Genomic DNA, 19,474 nt, shown 5'->3' with positions numbered 1-19,474 from the left:
ACTCTGTCATGCATGAAATTGTCTGTTGTAGCGTCAGTACTCACCAGTGTGCTGACAGAGTATCTTATAACTAAAATATTACTAAAGGGGTAACTTATAATAGCTTCACGATGAACAAAGCAATATTCATCGTTCGAGAGCGACTATTTGTTGGAAGATGTGTAAAGTACTTCCAAGCTCATTTAGCGTAAGCTTGCTTTGATGATTTTTTCAGCTTCACTTCAGTTGTGGCCAAATTATATTTGAAGCAATGAATCAAGTTAGGTATACTGATGAGCAGAGGGAAAGACATGATAAGAGAGGAGGGCCCGGTTAATGCGAGGAGAGGGAGAAAGCGGCGTCCCCAGATGAGCCAGGAATAGAAACACCTCAAACATTCATTGCTGTGGTAAGATGATGCTGCGGTGGGCACTTGTGTCACCTTCTCACTTCCATAGGAGCAGAGCAGACAGTCAACATAATTTGGTCTATTTTGGGGAGGATACATGGCAAACACAAGCACAACTGGAGGCATCATAATCCCTCAGAAAACTTGGGATGGGCCCATTCACCACAGGGAGATACACGTGGACGAATGGTTGAAGTCAGCATGTGAGGCATGCCTTCTCTGGGGGCGCAGCAGCATGAAAGAAAATCTCTCTCTCTCTTTCTCTCTCTCTCTCTCTCTCTCTCTCTCTCTCTCTCTCTCTCTCTCTCTCTCTCTCTCTCTCTCTCTCTCTCTCTTATTGTGGGTATGCTGGAGCCTATCCCACATGACTTCAGGCAGCTATTCGTAGGGCACATATAAGACAATCGCAATCACACCTGAGGACAATTTAGAGCTTGGTCCCCAAACTACGGCCCGCAGGCCATATCCGGCCCACAGGCACATCTAACCCTCCTGTTGTCCTCGGGTCAAAATGACCCATCACTGTGTTAAAAACGCCCCCCAAAAAAACTAAATAATTTTTTAACTTGAAATTTTGTTACTTTTCCTAGATTGTCCGCAACTGCAGAAAAAATTGAAATGTTTTTATTCACATTTCCATGGAAGCTGTACAAAAAAAAGTACAAAGGTGGTCTTCGGGCAAAATGACCCATGACGCAAATAGGGTTGAAATCAAAGTCACAAAGTTATTTACACACCATAGAATGTTTCAGTGTTTTAGTTGTGTCTCAGATCAATTAGTATAACACGTGAACAAGACGGTAGCAGACATAAACAAGACAATAGGTGGCGTTCTCGTAGATGGCAGAACTTTATTTTGTGGATATCAAGGGGCTATAAAGAGAGAGAGTTGTTTAGTTATTATTTATTTCCTGTTTTTTCTGTGAAGAACTCAGAGAGGGTTATTTGGTTATTATTTATTTCATTAATAGTGTTATTATTTGTTTCCTGACTTTTTTCCTGTAAAGAACCTGGAAAGGGTTATTTGATTATGTGTGGCTTTCTGGGAAACAATACATTTTTTAAGCTCCTCTACGATCGTTGATGTTACAAACTGACACCGGCCCCCCACCAGAGAAGGGAAAAGTTATGTGGCCCTCACAGGAAAAAGTTTGGGGACCTCTAATTTAGAGCATACAGTGAATATGCCATGTATGTTTTGGTAGAGACCTGGAGTAGTTTTGGTTAGTTCATTATTTATTTACTTATCTACGTATTTATGTCATGGTTCTGTTTGTGACCAACAGGTGGCAGTGTAGGGCTCCGCCTACAGCTGCACACCTGTTGGTCTTTGCATCATTAGTTGCCACTTTAAAAGACTTGATGCCCGACTCCTCGCTGTTGGGTCATTGTTGCTGTGTGCACGTGCCACGTTTTGTTTTCAGGCTTAGGTTGTTGTTTTTTATTTGCTACTTTGGTTCCTGAGATTCTCTGAACTTTATTTGAGTGAGTATTTGAGTTAGTTTCTTCTATGTGTGTCACGTTGCAGGGTCAAGTCAAGTCAAGTCAAGTCAAGTCAAGTCAAGTCAACAGTATTTATAGAGCACTTTCAAACAGCCATCGCTGCATACAAAGTGCTGTACATGGAGCGATTTAACATATACAATAAACAGTAAGACGAATCAGTAATAAGTAATAAGTAATAAGGCGGTAGAAAGCACCAAGCAGTAAAACCAATAGCAAATCTAAGTCATGCTGAGTCAAACGCCAAAGAATACAAGTGAGTTTTGAGGAGGGCTTTAAAGATGGGCAGCGAGGAGGCTTGCCGAATGTTCAGTGGGAGGTCATTCCAGAGAGATGGACCAGCAACAGAAAAGGCTCGATCCCCTCTGAGCCTCAGTTTAGTTCTTGGTACGTCTAGCAAAGACTGGTCCACAGACCTGAGGTGCCGGGCAGGGGTGTAGGGGCGTATGAGCTCAGAGAGGTAAGGTGGCGCGAGATTATTCAGAGATTTGAAAACAAAGAGGAGGATCTTAAAAATAATTCTAAAATGAATGGGGAGCCAGTGAAGGGATGCCAAAGTAGGAGTTATATGCTCCCTCTTACGAGTACCAGTCAAGAGGCGAGCAGCGGCATTCTGTACCAGCTGAAGGTGCTTGATGGAGGACTGGCTGACTCCAAAGTACAGGGCGTTGCAGTAATCGAGCCGGGATGTGACAAAGGCATGAATTACTGTCTCAAAGTGTTCATGTGAGAGGAAAGGTTTTATTTTGGCCAGCTGTCTAAGGTGAAAGAAGCTGGATTTAACAACGGCACCAATTTGCCGATCGAGTTTGAAATCACTGTCCAGTTTAAGTCCCAAGTTTGAGACCGTTGATTTCAGATAAGGAGATAGGGGGCCCAAGTCTACAGGATGGAATGTACAAGGTCCACTGGGGCCAAACAATATCACCTCTGTCTTCTTTTCGTTGAACTTCAAGAAATTTTGTGCCATCCAGGTTTTGATTTCTTCCAGACAGGATAGGAGTGGCCTTAATGAGAAGGTGTCTTTCTTGCTCAGTGGGACATAGATCTGGCAGTCATCTGCATAGCAGTGGAAAGGAATACCATGTTTCCTTAAGATGGAACCCAATGGGAGCAGATACAGCGAGAACAGCAGAGGCCCCAGAATTGAGCCCTGTGGAACACCACATGACAGGGGAGCAGTGCGTGATTCAGAGCAGCCAAGGCTGACACAAAAGGTCCTGTCAGCTAGATAGGACCTAAACCAATCAAGAGCACTCCCGCCAATGCCCACCAAGTGCTGCAAACGAGTCAGCAGAATACTGTGATCCACTGTATCAAATGCTGCAGTTAAGTCCAATAAAACCAGACACACGTGGTCTCCAGAGTCATTTGCCAGGAGGATGTCATTAGAAACGCGTAACAGGGCTGACTCCGTGCTATGCATCGTCTTGAAACCTGACTGGAAGACCTCCAAGATGTTATGTTCATCCAAGAAAAGTTTCAACTGCATGTGCACCACTTTTTCCAGAATTTTGGAAATGAAAGGCAGTTTGGAAATGGGTCTGTAACTTGACAGCTCATCTGGATCAAGACCAGGTTTCTTGATCAAGGGTTGGACCACAGCATGTTTAAACTGTTGGGGAACTACACCAGAAGAAAGGCTACTGTTGATGATATCCAAGACCGATGCACCAACACTCGGGAGAACCTCCTGAAAGAAGCGTGGGGGAAGAGAGTCGCAAGGGGAGCCAGATGGCTTCGTCTGGCGAACTACATCCTCCAAAAGCGCCAAGGACACAGTATCAAAAGAATTTAGGACAGCTGAACATGGAACATGGACAGAGGGGTCAGATGCGGTATTTGGGACCGGAATCCTAGCTGTAGAGACCTTATCAATAAAGAACTGAAGGAATCTGTTGCACATCTCGGCTGAAGAATCCGAGCAAGTAGGCAGAGGGGGTTTGAGTACAGAATCTATCGTTTTAAATAGTGCACGAGGGTTGTGACGGTTGGCTAGAATAAGGTCCGACAGATATTCTCTTTTGGCCTCTTTTACTGTGAGCTGGTAGATACGCCAGCTGTCTTTCCAAATTTGAGAAGAGACATGCAATTTGTCTCTTTTCCACTTGCGTTCAGCTTTGCGACACTCCTGCCTAGCTGCGCGGGTAATGTCGTTAAACCATGGCTCGGGTTTAGGCTTTGGCAGCACAATTTTTGAAGGAGCCACCAAATCCAGGATGGCCCGGCATGACGAGTCGAACCAAGAGGTGAGTTCCTCTGTGTTAGACGAGGGTACGCAAAGGTTATTAAAGGCATCAGAGAAACGACTAGTAGTGTGAGGGTTAAAAATTCGGCGTTTACAACTAGGAGCGCCAGATTTCACAGCAGGGTGGTGGTAGACCCCAAAAAGCAGGCAGGAGGGAGGAGCAGGGTGTATTTGAAGAAGTGCATTGATAAAAAACAGAAAACTAAATTCTAAACAAACAAAGTCCCAAGTAACAAACAAAAACCATGACTTAAACAAAAACTATCAATAACCAAAACACTACTAGAACAAACATGACTGCAGCAAAGAAACATCAAACAAACAAACATGACAGTAGCAAGAGCAAACAATGACCCAACACTGAATGTTAGGGCTGGGAGTCCTTTTAAAGCCCTAATTACCTATGACCAACAGGTGTGCAGCTGCCGGGGGTGCCCTACAGTGCCACCTGTTGGTCCCTAAACCGAATCATGACAGTGTGCTTCTGATTGCATTTTTGTTAAATAATTTAACAAAAATGCTCGTGATGGGTCCATGAGGCCTCATGAACGTGTTGACACAATGACACACTGTATTGATACTGTTTTGATACTGTGTTGCTGACCACTGTCACCTGCTGGACTTTCAAAAACCCTGCAGGCAACCCACTTGACAGACTGATCTGATTTGATGATGAAGTGTATACAATATCATTCACATCTATGCATTGATATTGTATTATTCAATATGTTTGAAAAAGGTAAAAGTTATGTAAATGAGGATGCTCGTGGGCTTTGTCTTCACAAATTTTTTTCTGAAAAATAAGTTGTTCCAGTGTTTTGAATTTCAGTCTGTTGCGTTTCTTGCATGCTATTTCCCCTGCTCACATGGCACTGGTGATGCCGGCGTACAGAGAAACTGCTTTGCGAGGTGGGAGAGGTTTGGAAAAATTGTGTGTTGGACCTTTGATTATAACTGCGTGCAATTTTCCCCTCAGCCAGGTATCGTTGGGCCTCAGGTCTAGCATCTCCTGTTGCACTTCTTCCCAGTCTCCCTACTTCAACATCCAAATGTTGCCGCAGGTCATCTAAAAAAAACAAACCTAACAAATTTGGCATTTAGAACAGTTTAAAAAAAAACTAACTAATAATAATGAGTAACATGCCAGATGTAGTTGCATATTTCTGTATGGAAAATTCGACATTTCACTTGCAATAAAATATGTAAATAGTAAACTAAGAGTTACCATGAAATTAATTTGAATTAGAATGGAATAAGATATGTCAAAGATCCGAGAGGCACTTAGTGAGACAAGGAGATTTGAATAAATACCTTGTTCTCCAAAAGGAGATCAAAATGGCTCTACACGGCGGACAATTTGCGTTTCTCCAGGAGCTGCTCCATAATATGCACGTACTGTAGCAACGTCACTCGAGTGAAGCGCGCCTCAGCAGTCGATAGTCCGCTGCTCTCTGCTGTGCGCACGTAAGCGAGAGCACGTACTCACGGTGCCGACGCAACCCATGTGACATATCAAAGAAGCTTTGAACTACAACAACAGCTAAGCTAGCTTAGCAGACACGACGATCGAAGTCAGATGCACACATTTTTCTGATAATCCGTGTGTTTTCCTTTTTGCCCAAATATATATTTTTATTCGGGTAGGGGTGAGGTCTGGGTGATCGTCACGAAGCAGGACACGCACCGACACGTGGATTGCTATGTGAGCTCGACGCATCGGTGTTGCTGGACCCATCACTAGTTAAATACATCTTAGTCACTCCACCTTGTGCCTCCCTGCTTTTTGGGATCCTCCCAACAACTACCACCATGCAAAACATAACAGAATGACCCGACCAAGACTGGATCCCGCAGGACCAGAGGCCTGGTCCCACCGCCCTCCATTCTTGTTCCCCTGCAAAGCAAAGGTTGCCGTCGCCCTCCGTTCTTGTTCCCCAGCGAGGCAAGGGTTGCCATCGCTTTCGTTCTCGTTCCCCGATGAGGCAAATGTTGCCGTCGCTTATGTTCCTGTTCCCCGGTGAGGCAAGGGTTGCCGTCGCTTTTGTTCCCGTTTCCTGGCGATGCAAATGTTGCAGTCGCTTTCGTTATTGTTCCCCGGCGAGGCAAGGGTTGCGTCGCCTTCCGTTCCCATTCCCCAGCGAAGCAAGATCATGGGTGACTTTGGGATGTGTGGGATCTGTCCCTTGAGGGAGGGGTACTGTCATGGATCTGTTTGTGAACAACAGGTGGCACTGTAGGGCTCTGCCTGCAGCTGCACACCTGTTGGTCATTGTCATTATTTGCCACTTTAAAAGACTGGATGCCCGACCACTCAGTGTCGTGCTGTGTGCACGTCATGTTTTGTTTTCTGTTTTGGGTTTTTGCTGGTGATTTCTTGGGATTTTGCTGGACACTATTTGAGAGAGTTTTTAAGTTAGTTTCTCCAATGTATTCCTGTTTACATTTTTGCTAAATAGATTTTGGTCAAACCACCCTGCTCCTCCTTACCTCCCTGCTTTTTGGGGTCCTCCAACGACCACCCGCGCTAAACATGACAATTAATTTATAAGGCATGACAATAACCCACTGAAAATCATGCTTTTTTAAAAAACAAAATAAAAACTCAATTTACTTCTCTTCAACAAATCAATTTGGGTAACACAATGTAAAATAATCATAGCTCTCAATATTTACTTTCTATTATTTATCACGGGCGGCCCGGTCGTTGAGTGGTTAGCACGTCGATTTCACGGTGCAGAGGTACCGGGTTCAATTCCAGCTCTGGCCTTCCTGTGTGGAGTTTGCATGTTCTCCCCGTGCTTGCATGGGTTCTCTCCGGGTCCTCCGTTTTCTTCCCACATTCCAAAAACGTGCATGACAGGCGTATTGAACACTCCAACTTGTCCCTAGGTGTGAGTGTGAGCGCGTATGGTTGTTCGCTTCTGTGTGCCCTGCGATTGGCTGGCAATCTTTTCAGGGTATCCCCCGCCTACTGCCCGAAGACAGCTGGGATTTGATCCAGCACCCCACACGACCCTAGTGAGGATAAAGTCGTTCATAAAATGAATGAATGTATATTATTTATAACTGTGTGCAGAAGGGGCATTTGTTGTGGTTGAATTGGCTTGCTGGCATGATACAATGCAATCTTGCTTTAAAAGTTTAATTTTAGCTCCCTTTGACAAAGACATTCATTCATCTTCCGAATCGCTTGATCCTCACTAGGGTCGCTGGAGCCTATCCCAGCTGTCTTTGGGCAGTAGGCGAGGGACACCATGAATCGGTTTCCAGCCAATCGCAGGGCACACAGAGACGAACAACAATCCGCACTCACACCTAGGGACAATTTAGAGTGTTCAATCAGCCTGCCACGCATGTTTTTGGAATGTGGGAGGAAATCGGAGCACCCGCAGAAAACTCACGCAGGCCCGGGGAGAACATGCAAACTCCACACAGGGAGGCCGGAGCTGGAATCGAACCCGGTACCTCTGCACTGTGAAGCCGACATGCTAACCACTGGGCTACCGGGCCGCCTGACAAAAACATCACTAATGCCCTTATCACCAGATCTAATAATAGATTTTCAGGAGCCTGGGCGTCATTCCAGTAAAAATGAGGAATGCGGCAAATACTAGGAGAGCTTCTACACGTACAAATGATATCTCAACCATCTGTCTTTACTTGCAATGAATCTCTCCACTGTGTCCTGGGCTGAACGTGGACCCCATGCCTCAAGATTCTCTGATGTGCAAAAATCCGTGAGAGTGTAGCTAACTGTCTGATACCTGTTGTGTGTTCTCCACAGGCCTTGTTGCTGAAACACAACAAGGGCCCACAGCCATCTGTCCCCTGGACTCATCCAGCAATGGCATGGCAGTAAATGGAGCTATAAACTAAACTAACTAAACTAACTGCTGTGAACCACGTTGGGCCGCACTCAGCATGGAACAATGTAATATGACTTCCTCATGTCTCCCTGCGGAATCCGCGCACAAAAATCACAGGTCAGGGTCGGCGATAGAGGAACATCTCGTGTGGCAGGGATTAATTTGTTCATCATCATGATCTGGATGGATGCTTAGGCTTACTACTCTCACATGACATGAAAGGTGACATGGAGCCTTTCAACATAAAGTCCCTGGCTGTGTTCCCTTCCTCCCCACTATTTAGTGCCCTATATAGTGAATTGAGCATTTTGTAGTGCTGTTGAAATATGTTGTACCTTTTGAGTATTTCTTGCCCTCAGTGTTTCTCACAGTGCGAACAACTGAAAGTCAGTAGATAAGTGATGCACCCCAAGACACATTGCACCGATACAGAAAAACGATTCGGGAGTAGCGAATGCGTGAATGATTCCGAACAAAGCCCTTGTCTCTCTTTGGCAAGATTACAATCCATTCCACTGGGGAGAAAATTGGTTGTATTGAAATTGTTTGTACATCAAGATCCGAAACAATCGTGTGACTTCTTAGCTATCTTATCGTTCCTGCTATGTCTGTTTCCATGGAGCACCAAAAATGTTAATGGGACAATTTGAGCCATGCATGTTTACTGATTAGAATAGTAATTTCTTTTTTTTTTTGGTTTTGTTTTCGTTTTTTGATGGAGGGTTATGACTTATAAGTTTATTAGTGTTGCAGTTGAATTTATGATTTACTGTCATGGTCTTAGATTGTGTCTTTTCTTCCACAGTTCATTCTTTTATTCTGCCTTTCAAAAAAAAAGCAGGGCCGATCTTTAAATTAGATACAGACACAAAGTCTTTATGCATGCATGAATGTGTGTAATATTTGTCTCTGAGAAATCTGCTAGGACCAATGTCAAAACAACTCAATTTCAAACCCAAACTACCACTTTTTCAGTTCAATGTGGGACAAACGATTCAATGGCATGTTTGGTTCAGTGCGTGAGAAAAGGCAAACATGATTATAAAGCTTCCGAGAATGGTCTGAGCACCTGACAGTTGCTGGCCAAGAAGATTGCCTTGAAGCAACCTCCCGAGTAGATATTTATCGGGGGTCAATGGCTAGCAGGTCTGCCTCACAATTCCGAGGGTCTGAGGTCTCGCTTTCTGGTGTGGACTTGGCATCCACCCCACCCCCGGTTATAAAATCCATGTCATTTGTGCACTGTAATGAGTTGGGCAAACTTAAAATTTCAAGGCAACAAATGTTGATAACATTTTAAATTGGGTTATTCAACAAAATTAAAGTTTTGCCGTTGTGTAAATTGGCTTTCCCACATTTCACAACATAGAAACAAGAGTTGACTGAACAGTTGTCCCTTGTTGTCCCTCCAACTTAAAGATTCAAGGAAAAACAACCCAGCAAATTGTTTTGGAACAATTTATTTGCTTTGTTGTGCGAACTAATACACTTGCCATAAATTTCAATTATTTGTATTTTAAGGTTGTTCCAACTTAAATTAAAGGTTTAGCTACCCCAAGAAAACAAGCTCTGTTTTTTTTAAAGTATGGGTTGTTATGGTTTGTTTGTGACCAACAGGTAGCACTGTAGGGCTCCGCCTGTAGCTGCAAACCTGTTGGTCATTGTGTCATTAGTTTGTTTGTTTAAAAGGACTCCTGACACACCCACTCGGTGTCTGGTGTTGCTGGATGTGGTTGTTGTTGAGTGACCTCCAACTGGGTCCCAAAGCGGCTCCTAAAGCCGCAGCGACCCGAGTACCTGCAGGCCCAGTTGTCGGCTGTTGACTGGGAACTGTTCGTTGCCCGAAGGCACGCCCAACACCGCTTGGAGGTAGTTCTCGAGTTGGGCTGCTGTTGCTGTGTGCACGTCATGTTGTTTTGTTTTCTGTTTTAGTTTTTTTCTGCTTTGATTTCTTGTGATTTTGCTGGACTTTATTTGAGCGAGTTTTTGAGTTAGTCTCTCCAGTGTATTCTCGTTTGCATATTTGTTAAATACATTGTGGTCTGCCACCTTGCTCCTCCCTGCCTCCGTTTTTGGGGTCTGCCAACTACCACTTCACAAAACGTGACATGGGTCAAGCCAAGTGCGGCCAGTGGACCAGTGGTTAGTGCATTGACCTCACAGTGCAGAGGTACCCAGTTTGAGTCCAGTTCCTTCCTGTGTCGAGTTTGTGTGTTCTCCCCGGGCCTGCGTGGGTTTTCTCCGGGTACTCCGGTTTTCTTCCACATGCACAAAGTCGGAATTCTGACTTTAATCTCAGAATTCTGACTTTAAAGGGAGAATTCTAATATAAAAGTGAGAATCTTGCCAAACTTTGTTTTTTTTTCTTCATTGGCCCTAATCCTCTTCCGTATGATTCTTTAATAAGCAGCCAGCCTCTTTTGCTATCAATATTCTCTTCCAATATGCATAACTGGATGATATGCTGCCTTTTTTGGGTCACAACAAAGCAGTCATGCCTGTTATGATTCAAGAACACGATTGTGACTTTGGGCTTTATCGTTTTGCCTTTCCCTTCTCCTGTCCTATATGAGCCAATTAAGCAAAAGTGCGATTCAAAAGGAACACAGCATCTCTGTGCACAGTGAAGTTGAAACAAGTCGCCGACACACTTCGTATTGGATTGGATTGGATAAAATTTATTGTCAAATGTACTGTATGTAAAACGTACAGCACAAATGAAATTTCTTACCTCTCAACAGTTCTTAAAAAATAAATAAATAAATAAAAAACCTCTAAAAGTATCAGAAACTTATCGAAGGATCACTCTCTCAAAAGAGGTCCCACAATATGGGGTATGATGAAAAGAAAATTGTGATGGGAGTCAGGTGGTGGCTTCACACGGCATGAACACATCAGTGATGTAGTGCATACGTGCTTTTATCTGGTCTTCAAAGCTTAGGACAGCTGTCTGCCCCATATGATTCATCCTTTGCGCTTGATATGTTAGCACTGTCAAATTCTCGGCACAAATATTAATGATGTTCCTTTTAAAGGTGTAAATAGGTTATTTGTAGTCAGGCGCCACACTGTTTAAGATTAATTTTCTATGGTCTTTTGCTCACTGTACATTAATGAGTTTTTATGGTTATAGTACACTGGCTTCATCGCACATTTCAAAAACAGCCACGCTTGGTTCAGTGACGACTCGAATTTGTCAGAGGATGTGAATGTGAGGGGGAATGTTTTCTGCTCTGCTGTTTCTTTGTGTCCTGTGTGGAGTTTGCTGTCACTGCTCCTGCGTGGGTTTTCTGATCTACTTTTCCCCACAACAGTCACAGACGTGCTGGAGCCTATCCAAGCTGCCTTCAGGCAGTAGGCGGGGGACACCCTGAACCGGTTGCCAGCCAATCGCAGGGCACACAGAGACGAACAACCATTTGCACTCTCCATCACACCTAAGGACAATTTGCAGTGCTCCATTAACAAGCCATGGATGTTTTTGGAATATGGGAGAAAACCGGATTACCCGGAGAAAACGCTTCAGGCACGGGGAGAACATACAAACTCCACACTGTGAGGCTGGAGCCAGAATCAAAACCTGCACTTCTGCTCTGTGATGCCCACATGATAACCAGTCGACCACCGTGCCGCCCGGCTGTAAATATCTTAATGGAGTATATTATATTTTTCTTAGAGATGTTTGTGTGCAGCCAGTCTTTGTTCTGACTTAGTCTCACGTAGCTTCTACAAAGGGAATCAGTAACACCAACCCCTGCCCGCTGCCCAAGAAATAATAAGGCTGTTCCACACACATTCACTTGAAATTAAATTCCACAAATGTGTTGACCGTTGTAATTGTAGTTACAGTAAATATGAGCAAGAAGTGAGTGTAAGCTTTCCACAGAGTTGTCACTGATTTTTGGGGGTTTTGTTTTCAAGAAAGTACATAATCAAAACGTTATCATTTTTCTACTTCTACGCAGGTTAACATTTTCTCAAGATTCAGTGTTGGCCAACAGAAGTTAATTGAGATTCTTGTGAAACATATCTATCCATATAAGAGCTTTAATATCCTTTCTGGCTCCATGTTGATAAATTGATAAACAGGTCAGCTACGCAGGGGAGCAGACTTCCAGATGGGGCAATTAAAGAGGATTAACATTGAACTCAGAATAAGCAGCCAAAATCAACGGTCATCATGGGGAAGCAAAAATGGATACCTAAATTTAAACATGATGTCCCATGCAGGGTTTGAAAAGTCCAAACGGTCACATTGTCTCTTAACATTGAACAGGGTATCAGGTTTTTATATCATGTGGTCCATTTTCATTTTCTTACTCTACATCTGTGGCATCTCACAAACATTGCAAGCTGATGAGTCCTAGGCCCTAAAATGATCTGAAATACAAGTTTATTCAGGTGTCATTTTTCTGCCATTTCTTCCAAGTCTGCTGCGTTGCGATTTCGTCTGTTATCTCGAGCATCTGTGTTCCTGCCATCACATCAAAGATCAGACCGAAGACAGTAGTGGGTAGTGTTGGTCTGGTCTCACCTCACCACTCCCAACTTTTTCCAGCTACACCGTGTCAGACGACATGTACGTTCCTTTGTTTCCAGGATATGCATGGGGCGTAACTGCCCGCCTCTCATTATCATATTGTCACTATATATTCTCATGACTGCATTTTTAACACGCTTCCTGATGAAATCTGAGACACTCAGGAGCCCGAATCGATTTGTGTTGCGTTGCGATAAACTGAAGAAAAGACGACGTGGTGTTGGGTCTTCTTCCACCTTATAGAGAGATAAAAGAACCTGTGTCCAAGGAGGGCCAAAAGCAAATTGACAGCTCCCCCTCCTCTACACATTCCAAAAACATGCATATGTTGACATTCAAGTCACAATTCTCACTTTAAAGTGTGTGAGCATTGTGAGTATAAAGTCATAATTAAAGTCGGATCAAAGTGTGAATCTTGCCAACCTTGTTTTGTTTTTGTTTTTGTTTTTTTTCTCCATTGGCCCTAATCCTCTTCCGTAGAATCACAGTGAAGGCAAAAGAAGACTTCTCATTTTGGACAGATCCAGGAAAGGTAAATGCAACTCTGCTTTCAAATGAAGCACGTCAGGACCAAATTCTTCCCCACCACCCCAGAGTCGATGAGAGGCGTAGGCAAAACAACACAGAACAGAACAGTTCCATCTTTAATTGACTGGGACGTGAACAAACATTATCGAGGATCCTGTTAGACAGGTATGTAATGTAGTGTGCCGTTTTTGCTTCTCTGCATTTCAGCTACTGTTGAGATGTCATCTCAATCTTTCCTTGCATGTGTAGTTTTTATTTATTGTATTTGCCCTTCAGGGATGATTGTCAGTATCGTAGATAAAAATGAAATGTCACTACTGAAATGAGGGAATAATTGAAGGGACACGGTGACCTCTAGCGGAGCTATTGCAGAACTGCAAAGACCAAACAATCACATTTTTTATGTAGTTTTATCCAGTTTTTGCTGGGGCCTATCCCAGCCGTCTTCGGGCAGTAGACGGGGGACACCCTGAACTGGTTGCCAGCCAATCGCAGGGCACACACACACACACCTAGGGACAATTCAGTGTTCAATCAGTCTGCCGTGCATTTGGAATGTGGGAAGAAACCAGAGTACCCGGAGAAAACCCAAGCAGGCCCGGGGAGAACATGCAAACTCCACACTGGAATTGAACCCAGTACGTCTGCACTGTGAAGTTGACACGCTAACCACTGGACCACTTTCATGTAATTATTTTAACAGTAAGCACTGTACTAAAAAGATAATTGACTAGTCCCCTGATTGCTCACTTTTTACATGGTCTTTGAAATGATATAACATGAAATCTATAATAAATGTTTCCATATTTCATTGTGATTGAAAATTTTAACATATTATTTATATTACCATTTATTCAATGAGGATCCACTTTTTTTACCAGTAAACTTCATGTACTTTATCTTGTGAGCCTTTGCTATTTCATTAAGACTCCAACATTACATCTCCAAGAGTTATTGCACATCAATGGGTAAAAAGCTACCGGTACTTATTTAAGTGAAAACAATCTTTTAAGCATTCAAATAAAAAGATCTCGCTCATGTGATATCATTTGCAGACTACTAAAATTGAGTTCTTGGACTCAGTCGATACTATATATTAAAGGCTATGTAACTGCAAATGTACTTAGGAGTATTTATTTGCCAATGATATGAAATTGTTTTTTTTTCTGGATCAAATACACGAGTAATTCAAGTGGAAAATTACAAGGTGGAAAAAGTTAGTTGATAAGAATAAACTGTCATTCAATCTCAAGAAGAAACCTTTCCTGTTGGTTAACGCGCGAATAAAAATTGGTGTTTCATTAAAAACAGACGACACACCAATTCAATAAATCAAGGAAACCTACTTTTTAAGTAATCATGATTGATGAAGAGCTAACCTAGAAGTAAAAAGGTATACAAAAGAACAATTGAATAATTAAACAACGATGCATCATTAACATTAAACACCTTGATGTCTGTTGAATACTTAACCTCTCATTCATTCATTCATCTTCCTAACCGCTTGATCCTCACTAGGGTCGCGGGGGTGCTGGAGCCTATCGCAGCTGTCTCCGGGCAGTAGGCGGGGGACACCCTGAATCGGTTGCCAGCCAATCGCAGGGCACACAGAGACGAACAACCATTCGCACTCACACTCACACCTAGGGACAATTTAGAGTGTTCAATCAGCCTGCCATGCATATTTTTGGAATGTGGGAGGAAACCGGAGCACCCGGAGAAAACCCACGCAGGCCCGGGGAGAACATGCAAACTCCACACAGGGAGGCCGGAGCTGGAATCGAACCCGGTACCTCTGCACTGTGAAGCCGACGTGCTAACCACTGGACTACCGGGCCGCCCCAATACTTAACCTTTGTGTAGAAAATTGTGGAAGAGCACAAAAATTATACCCAATGGCTGTGTCTATTTTCGGATTTCCAACTTACCTTGCCTTTTGCAAGCGCTTTTTGTTCTTATTGGATTTTCTTTGTTGCTAGTGATTTCTGTTTACACGGTCCGTCGTTTTTCTGCAAATCTTGTTGTATTATGGTTTGTCTGAGTTTGCGTTTGTGGAATCCGCATACCATCTGGTTCCTTGCTGAACCTTGTCAGCTATAATTGTCGAAAATATGGTCAAACAGCATCTTATCAAAATTACAGAACAATGGAAATGTCCCTTAAAAAAAGGGGGCGGGGGGGTTCCAATAAAACAAAAAAAACAAACAAAAACTTCAGATAGTATTTGTTCAAGCCTGTTGTGTAAACCTGATAGTAGAACATCAGTAAAATGATCTGTAAATATTTTTTAGGAAACCACTGTCCCCGAGGGAAAATCAAGCAATCAGACAGACAGTATGAAAGTCAGTCATTCGGCATGCATTCGCAGACACATTGATAGTGTGCTCTGTCATAGTTACCACACCCCTGCAGCTTAGCAGGGGTATCCATTGGGCTTCAGGAGCATTTTTAAAAGTGGTGGAGTTTTAGACTTTAAATAATCAGTATTTTGTAGCTGATTACCAAATAGTCAGTTAAATTTTATTTTTATTCTTAAAAAGCAGCAACCAAGTTTCGATCCGATCAGAAGATGGACCAATCTATTTAAACAACTCATTTATTGTACAATTGGCCCACCGTGGCCCACGAATAGCTTTAATTTGCATACAATTGACCCCCATTGAAATGCATTTGGAAAAAAATAACAATTAAACCCTAAAAATACTCCCCAAATCACTGATAAACATACATGGAAAAGCGGGTGTCGTGGGAAATCATGATATTATTTTAAAATATTGGGTACATGAGTAAAAAAATCAGACTGAGAAACATTTACGGATTATTAACAATGGCAGCACAGAAAGTCCCTGGAATGAACAAGACGGTGTTTGCTGTAAAGTCTTACTTTGCTGATCCAATCAGTAACGACATTACAGCAATAAAAAAATACTGCATACAATACACAAAATATCTGCCAATCCGATCCAACCAATCAGATCTTTGACTAAATCATAGATGTCATACACACATCAGAAGGATCAGGATCAGGATCAGGATCCAGGAACCAAGAACAAATCTAAGTCATGCTGAGTCGAATGCCAAAGAATATAAGTGAGTTTTGAGGAGGGCTTTGAAGATGGGCAGCGAGGAGGCTTGCCGAATGTTCAGTGGGAGGTCATTCCAGAGAGAGGGACCAGCAACGGAAAAGGCTCCATCCCCTCTGAGCCTCAGTTTAGTTCTTGGTACTTCTAAGAATGTCTGGTCCGCAGACCCAAGGCGCCGGGCAGGTGTGAAGGGGCGGATGAGCTCAGAGAGGTAAGGTGGCGCGAGATTATTCAGAGATTTGAAAACAAAGAGGAGGATCTTGAAAATAACTCTAAAATGAATGGGGAGCCAGTAAAGGGATGCCAGAGTAGGAGTTATGTGCTCCCTCTTACGAGTACCAGTCAAGAGGCGAGCAGCGGCATTCTGGACCAGCTGAAGGCGCTTAATGGAGGACTGGCTGACTCCAAAGTAAAGGGACTTGCAGTAATCGATCCGGGATGTGACAAAGGCATGAATTACTGTCTCAAAGTGTTCATGAGAGAGGAGAGGTTTTACTTTGTGCAGGAGCACAAGCTGTGGTTTTGCTCGGAGACGGCACATGCAGTTCTTAATATTGGCATGAAAACAAAGTCAACCTCTTCAACCAATAAAACACAAATTATGCAGTTGCATGCAAATCCAAAGTCAACTGAAGGCATTGACTCCCAAAAACTACAAAGAAGGCAACACCCTGCTGAGTAAATCTTCAGGTACTCTGCTCATCGCCCAGTGTGAGAAATGAACAAAACTCTCGATAGCTCCAGATGAGTTGCGTAAAACCTCTAACGTGTCTTCAATCTCCCCCTCTCAGAACAATAAATATCATACATTTGTAAGCATTAACCATCCATCAAGGTATCCATTTGTTTTTGCTTTCACAGATTGACGCCCCCGTCATTGCCTTCATGGTTGATGACTGGCTAGCTGGCTGCATTCCAATCTATGGAGATTGCATAGCGCCAAGGCGCTTCTGTCTGGGGAGAAAAAAAAGGAGCAAGGGCAATCCAACAAAACATTAATTGCTTGAAAAACTCAATAAAATGTTGAACATAGAATGACAATGATGAAGGTGATAATGAGGAAACACACACAAACAGGCTGCAAAGCAGACCGGAAAGGTTGAGTTGGCTGGATTCGTGAAGGTGAACAAGAAAGGAAAGGTAGAGGTGGGGGAATGAGGACCCTTGATGTGTCCAGAGATTCCAAAAAAGCTGACATATTCCTCCCAAATGGAAAAACAAGATTCGGAAGATGCCAAGCATTCATCCATGACATGGAAGACGACCAGGAGGAAAAGGTAACTGATAACCATGTCATAATCGGAGAACTTTACAAAGTACAGTACCGGTACTAAAAATGCCAAGAGGCTCATTGATGAAAATGGGCGGCAGCGTATCTTCCCATTAGGCAAAGCAGGGAGTTCTTTGGGGCCCTCGAGCCGCCGGGGCCCTCCCCCGCAGAGGGCCAACAGGTTTGACACAAACCGCATATCATTCAGCAGTGCCGACGTGCAATTTCCATTGACTTGTTTCAAATTTCCTGAAGGGGCCCCGTGAGCCAAATTCGCCACTCCCTCACTCGTCATTCCTCAGTTTCTCACGGCCGCATGTTGTGTCATCACATAATGACAAGGCGATGAGGACTTATCCCTGCGAGGATGTGAAAAATGAAAAGATAATAAACGAGGAAGAAGCGAAAAGAAAACAAGGCAGTGATGAGTGTAAAGTCCACATTTGTCTATGAGTGTTTAGTTGTGTACTGCTTTAAGACGTAACTAGCTACTCCACCATGAATCAGCTTTCCAAACCTCCAGAGCTATGACAATTTCAGAAACAGCTTATTTCTTGGAGACCCAAGAAATATATTTCATGTATTTATTTATATATTATATTTCTATTTATATTATATATAAATATACGGTATTTCTGGCCCTGAACAATTCTGGGATGAAGATGTCATCATCACATTTAAACTACACACCATGCAAACATGCAATGAAAATGTCCAGAGTTTTTGGCAGCACTTATATCTGCGAGAAAGCCTGAAACTGCTGAAAACTCCGATGAGATCAAGATTGACAGATGAACATTTGCATCAGTGCTTGAGACTGGCTGTAACTGGAATGGAACCTGATATTCAACTTCTCACCAGCCAGATGCAGGTCCACAGTTCACACTGATGAACATACATAGGTAAGCTCACTTTTCTGGCTTGAATGAATCATTCTGAGCATAAACAAATATAATCATAATAAAATCTACTGGGGTAAAATCCATCTTTACAACCATACTGGTAGTGAAATGTATTGTGCTGTGTAGGTCACTTTCACTTAGTTCAGTTTCTTAACCTGCTTCCTTTGTGGTTTTTATAGGGAAGTTGAAGAGAGAGAGCTGCAAATAGCGGTGTCTACAAGCCTACTGGAACCTACAAAAGGATTATAAGGAAGGAACACAAGAACTTTAAGAGACTGCTCATATATGTCAGAGAGATTCTGCTCTGACAACTGAGCTGAACTTTTATCTGTTAAGATTGTGCATGGCACAACAGAAAGTTAATGTTTCATGGCTTTTTTTTCTATGAAGAACCCAGAGAGAGTTATTTAGTTATTATTTATTTCCATTTTTTTCTGTGAAGAACTCAGAGAGGCTTTATTTAGTTATTATTTAATTCATTAATAGTGTTATTTGTTTCCTGACTTTTTTTTCTGTAAAGAACCTGGAAAGGGTTATTTGGTTTTGTGTGGCTTTCTGGAAAACAATAAATTTTTTAAGCTCCCCTTACGATCGTCACACTTTTTCTGTTACAAACTGACACCTACCCCCCGTCAGAGAAGGGAAAAGTTATGTGGCTCTCACAGGAAAAAGTTTGGGGACCTCTGGTTTACTGGTATGCCTATTTTTGTGACTTAAATGCATCCTACCTCTCCAAAATGTTGTAGTAAATGGTTGGCTCCCGTTGCCAACTAGGTTACTCTTTTTCAGACAATGGTCTTTTTTTTTAGTACAGATTATAGTTAAGGTAAGCTATTTTAGAATAAAATCAAAAACTTTAACGTAGTTGTTAGCCAAAGTTCTGTCATCCTCATCTGCTGCCAGGGTTTCGTGCAAGCTCCGCTCGCTAATTTATGAATGTAGCCTGCCGCTCTGTATTTTTTGCTCAATTTGCATTTGAACAATTGTTTTCATTTATGTATCATTTAAATGTAACGCGTGTTTACGAGGGTGTTTGTGGTTTGTCCCAACTTAAAATGTGCCTCCAGCGGTCCATTTCGAGGTAGTTGATGGAAAACCCGAGCTGGTGTCACCAGCAAGACAAGCAACAAAAGCCATACAAAACAG

The sequence above is a fragment of the Hippocampus zosterae genome, chromosome 1 (genome assembly GCF_025434085.1).
Source record: "Hippocampus zosterae strain Florida chromosome 1, ASM2543408v3, whole genome shotgun sequence".
Classification (NCBI taxonomy): Eukaryota; Metazoa; Chordata; class Actinopteri; order Syngnathiformes; family Syngnathidae; genus Hippocampus; species Hippocampus zosterae.
This window is presented reverse-complemented; position numbering follows the sequence as displayed.